The following is a 5,852-nucleotide window of genomic DNA, read 5'->3' as shown; positions in this document are numbered from 1 at the left end:
GCAATCCCTTCTCCTCCATTCTCCTCTCGGGATCTTGGGCATGCACGCACCGGCGCCCAGCGTGAGGTTTTTTTGTTTTGTTGTGTTTTTTTTTTGACACTTAAAATTGATGGACTTTATTCCATATAGGCTGCTAAAATAAACACCATCAAAGAAAAAATCTTATGAAAACAGTTCTTACTTCGCTCTCTTTCCATAAAAGTTTTCTAATACAATATAATCTTACTTATACTTTTTGTTTTTAACATAAAAGCCTGTAATTACAGCATCACTAGTAATAAAATTCTTAATGTTCTCTGGTAAAGAATTGGTTTACTGTCCCGTTTTTAGAGATATGCTTTGTTTTTAGATTTTTTAAGAGCTTTAAGCAGTTGGTTCTTAAAAGAAGTCATCTTTTTTTATTTGTCTGTTTGTTTAAGATGTACAGAAACTGAGGTCCAGGAAGGCTAAAGAAGGTCCATGGGTTGCTCAGTTGAGTCAGACTTTGAACTTAGGTCGTCTCTTTTCACTTGTCTAAGAACACACACCCGAGCCTGCCTGCTTTTACCGTAATTCCCAGTATCATTCCATAGTAAAAGTGATTTGGGTTTTTTTTTTGTTTTTTTTTTTGTTTTTAAAGTGATTTGTTTTTTAAACAGCATTTCTGTAACAAAACTTAACTTCTTTTATTCAATCTATCTTTCAGTTTCCCTTTCAAGACAATCTCTTTCAATCCATGTATTACCCACTTCAGCTGAAGTTTTTGGAGACTGTGCACACTTTATGTGGACGAATCCCACAAGTTTTTCTGAAGCAGATTGAAAAAACAATGAAAAGGGCTTATGAGAAACACGTCATCATCCATATTGGCCCCAACCAGATGCACTGAATATTTCATCTCGTTGCAAGACAATTACATGTCTTGTGAGCAAGGAAATATTAATCTTCAAGCTGCCTAGATCTTTTTTGTGTGACTATTTAATGGTGTTCCTTATCTATTGGGTTGAAAAAGTGTGTTAAATTTTGCTATATTTGTTGCCCCTAAAAATGATTATGCTTTTAAATTTTTTTTCTAAAATGCTATTATATTTATATGTTCTTAAAAACCTATTATTATGCATTTAAAATTCTTTACGCAGGTTGAGCTAGCTGTAAGAGGGAATGATCGTGAGCCTTCCAATTCCTAGTAAGTGTCAGACCATTCCAGGACATCTAAGGTACATTTTGCTAGCATTCCTGAGACTCTTTGCGATTGACTCCTCCACACTTTTCTTGTAAAAGTAATAGGTCCTTGTGAAACACATACATAAACAAGTTTGTAGAGATACATAGGTCAGTGGACCAAAATCAAAATTAGAGTTGCCATGGGCTGGCCCCATGGCTTAGTGGTTAAGGGAGCTAGATTCCACATGGTCATCTGCTGTTTGAATCCTAGCCCCAACAGCTTAAAAACCACACTGACATGTGTGCATGTGTGCCTAAAATCTCAACAAGATAGAGAAATGGAGGAGAAGAGATTGTAGCATGACCACACCCCACTGGGGATGCTTTTTACCTTTTTCTCTGTTTCTTTTTTTTTTTTTGGAGAAGTTGTTGCTAGAGGGCGCCTGTGCTCGCCAGACAGACAGACAGAGAGACAGAAAGCAAGAAATCACCCCCCAGGGGGGATGGCCACGCTGCAATCCCTTCTCCTCCATTCTTCTCTCGGGATCTTGGGCACGCACGCACACACTCCCGGCGTGAGTTTTAATCCACCTGGTCTGGGACATGAACCGCGGTCGACTACATGGGAGTCCAGCGACATAGCCATTACACTAACTGCTGGTCCCCCTTTTTCTCTGTTTCTTTCCTTTCGTGGTGAGTACAGGTATCCTCTGGAAAATAAAAAAAAGATTAGTGTAACTATAATCCTACCAGCCAGTGGAAAAGACCATTTTCATTTTAATGTAATTTCTCCCATACTTCTTTTTTTTTTTTGCTATAGGGTGCACATGCTTATAGGAGAGAGACAGAAAAAGGGAAAATAAGAAATCAACTCCCAGCAACATGGCCATGCTGCAATCCCTTTTCCTCCATTCTCCTCTCCAGATTTTGGGCATGTGCACACACACGACTGGCATGATTTTCAAGCCACCAGGTCTGGGACTCGAACCACAATCAGCCTTGTGAGAATCCAGTGCTTTAACCACCATGCCACCTGCTGGCCCCTCTTTCACCCTTTTTAAAAATACTTCTGTACTTTCCCTTATAACACATATCTAAAATAAGTATTGTTGGTAAAAATTGGCCCCTATGCTGAGATTTTTATGTAGGAGACTAAAAAGATGAATATGTTTAAAATTTATCAGAGGATTATTCTGATTTCAGCTAAATGGGTAGCATTAAAAGAAGAAACATGTATCTGAGGATGTTTCTCCAAGAAAAATGTTTGGATCTGTGGAGGTCTAAATTGTAAGAAATTTTTTTGCAACAGTAGCATCTGAAGGAAATTCCATAATTGTGATAAACTCAAGCAGTCTCTTTAGCAAAGAGATATAATTGTGTTCTTACCTACAGACAAAAATATTTGATCTTACTCATCAGTGAGTGTGGTCATCTCGCTTCTTTAAATTCTTAGGCAATGGTTGGAAGTTAAATGTCCAACTTCAAATTTAAAACAAATAAAAAATATTTATCTTGCATAATAAACAGTCAGTTGATTCCATTGGCAATAAAAATTCAGGTTTCTACTAGCCTTAGAAAGGTCTCTGTACATTTCTTTTTTCTCTAGGGTTCCCAATTGTTTGCTGAGGAACCGTGCAGGTCTTATCACCTAGCTACAGCAAACAAAGTTCTGCATTCTATTCCCCAAAAGGATCTGGCTTAATCCTTGGTTGCTCATATAGTTGATATCAGCATACAGGTATTTTTCATAATGCTTTATTTTTCTCACATGACTTTTGCATAAATGATATCCTTGATGTTTGCAGCAGCCTACTGAACTTAGCAGGGGCCTGTGTCATCTTCATAAGGTAAATAAGGGAATTATAACACATAGAAAGGAACATGCAAACCCAATATAGTTGCTGTTTGATAACACACATAGGTGAGAAGCATTCAATTTTACAGAAGAATTTTTGGAAAATAAAAACATTGAATACATTTTATAATATATAGAAAACAATCTGAAACTGAAATGAAAAAAATTTTTTTTAATTTGCTATAGGGTGCATGTACTCATCAGACAGACAGAGAAGGAGAGAGAGAAAGTACTTTCCAGGGGAGACGGCATGCCACAATCCCTGCTCCTCCATTCTCTTCTTGGGATTTTGGACACACACACACACACGCACACCTCAGCATTCTTTTCAAGCCCCCATGCCTGGGACTTGAACTGTGCAGTTAGCCAAGTGGGATCCAGCTGCCCCAACCACTATGCCACTGACTGGCCTGAAAAAAAAAATTTTTTTTTGGCTTCTTTTTTTAATTGCTAGAGAGCAGAAAAATATTATCTTGTAACTGTCAAATATGCTATCTTATATACTGGAATCCAGTAGGGTATCATAGGTGCTATATCAGCAAAAAAAGTCCTACCATGAAAAAATATATGAAAATGCCAGTATCGTAAATAGGCAGATACCAACTATTATTGGTATATTAAAGCACCGTTATGGTAGTAGCAAATTTAAATCTAAAATACTAGTATAGGGCCAACCTCATAACCTAGTGGTTAAGGGAGCTTCTACATCGGAGAAGTAGAAAAGAAGGGACTGTGGTGTGACTACACCTCACTGAGCTTGCTTTCTCCTTCTCCCTCCCTCTGTCTCTCTGTCTCTGTCTTGAGAAATACATGTCCTCTGGCAATTAAAAAAAAAAAAAACCAACTTAGGGTAATAACCCTTAGTTTCCTTTTGATTAGTCTGGTGGCCTGTGGTTTGTTATTTGGGTTAATGAACTAGCGTTATGATGTGAAACTCTCGTTTGTGCTGTTGTGTTTTATGTTTCCTTATTTCACCACAGGTGACATCATTCATTATATCATTAGTGCTAGGCCTTCTATCTGTGGTATGGGCACATAGGATTTGGAGCAATTTTTGAATTGTCTTTTGAGGGGGTCAGGGTAAATACATCTTATATCCCCATATATGAGTTTTAGCAAAAGAGACAAGGCGTGAACCTGATTTCCTAACATCCATTCCAGTTATTTCTATTTGCTCAGGATAGCCAGAAAAACCCACAACTATCACTCAAATTTGTTGATGGCTTACAGACCAAAAGTAGTTTTTTCCCTCCTTTGGTGAGTGCCACAAAAACTTTGCTGTTAGTTAAAATACAGGATCAGCAGTTGGCGTAATGGCTATGTCACTGGACTCCCATGTAGTCAACCACGGTTCGAGTCCTGGACCCGGTGGCTTAAACTCACGCCGAGCATGTGTGCGTGGTGCCCAAGATCCTGAGAGGAGAGTGGAGGAGAAGGGGCTGTGTCATGGCCATCCCCCGTGGGGGATGATTTCTCACCTTCTGTCTCTCTGTCTCTCTCTGCCTTTCTGGTGAGCACATGTGCCCTATAGCAAAAACCTCTCCCCTCACAAAAAAAAAAAGAAAGAAAGAAAGAAAAAAGGGTTCAAATACAACAATGATTTTCTTTGGGCCAGCCTGGTAGCATGTGGTTGAAATGACCAGATCCCACTTGGTCAGTCAGATGATTCAAGTCTCAGACCCAGTAGCTTGAGAAATACACCAGGCAGGCACATCTACGTGCCCAAAATCTTTTGTGCACTCGCCAGAAGGGCAGAGAGAGAGACAGGCCAGAGGGGATGGCCACGCCACAATTCCTTCTCCATTCTTCTCTTGGGATCTTGGGCTCAAATGCATACACGCCCATAGCGTTAGTTTTAAGCCATGTCCAGGACTTGACTGACTACATGGAAGTCCAGCAATATCTAGACCCCCAGCCATCTGCTGGTCTCAATCTGCCCAAATTCTTGAGGAGAAAATGGAGAAGAGATTACAGGGTGACCATTTCTCATTGGGGGGGGGGCAGGCGGGGGGGGGTGCTTTCTCACTTTCCCTCTCCCCTTTTCTCTCCCTCTGACAGAAATTTAAACCAAACAAAAAAAGACTTTCATCAGAACCAGGTTGGTGGTGGTCTGAATACATAGGGCAGAACTGTCAGCAAGGGTCAGTGGTAAAACCCTAGATAATTTCAGAATGATGACTTCAAAGAATGTGAAAACTTAGAACTTGCAGCTTTTTTGCTTTGGAATTTCTGTGAGCTACCCTGAAATTTTAGGTGGTTTAAACCAAGAATTTAGAGAAAATTTGTTCTTTAATTCTCTACTGCCTGAATATGCTAATTATTTTCTATAGCTAGGAGATTCCCATGAGGCAGTATTTTCTCTGCCTTTGATAATTCACAGTAAACTAACACCAGCATCTTTGAAATCTGGAAACTACAATTTTTAATTCTCTGGAATTCTAAAACATGTGACCTGTGATCCGAAGTTTGCCAAAGGTTGTGTCGTGCCATTAGCCACAAAGAATCCATATTGGGGAAACATAGACTGGTTTTCTCTTTGGCTCCAGCCCTGCCCTGTCTTCTTTTTTCCCCTGCTGTCTTATCTTCTTGTTTCTTTGTCAATTCTTTCCATGGGAGAATAAAAAAATGTTTTGGTTTTTTGTTTGTTTTGGAGAAATTTTTTTTGTTTGTTTGTTTTGGCTATGTGCACTTGCCAGACAGACAGAGAGACAGAAAGCGAGAAATCACTCCCCAGGGGGGATGGCCACGCTGCAATCCCTTCTCCTCCATTCTCCTCTCAGGATCTTGGGCATGCAGACACACGCACTTGGCATGAGTTTAAGCCACCAGTCTGGGCCTCAAACCGCGGTCAACT

Source organism: Tupaia chinensis, unplaced genomic scaffold, assembly GCF_000334495.1.
Source record: "Tupaia chinensis unplaced genomic scaffold, TupChi_1.0 Scaffold000185_1, whole genome shotgun sequence".
In the NCBI taxonomy this organism is placed as follows: domain Eukaryota; kingdom Metazoa; phylum Chordata; class Mammalia; order Scandentia; family Tupaiidae; genus Tupaia; species Tupaia belangeri.
This window is presented reverse-complemented; position numbering follows the sequence as displayed.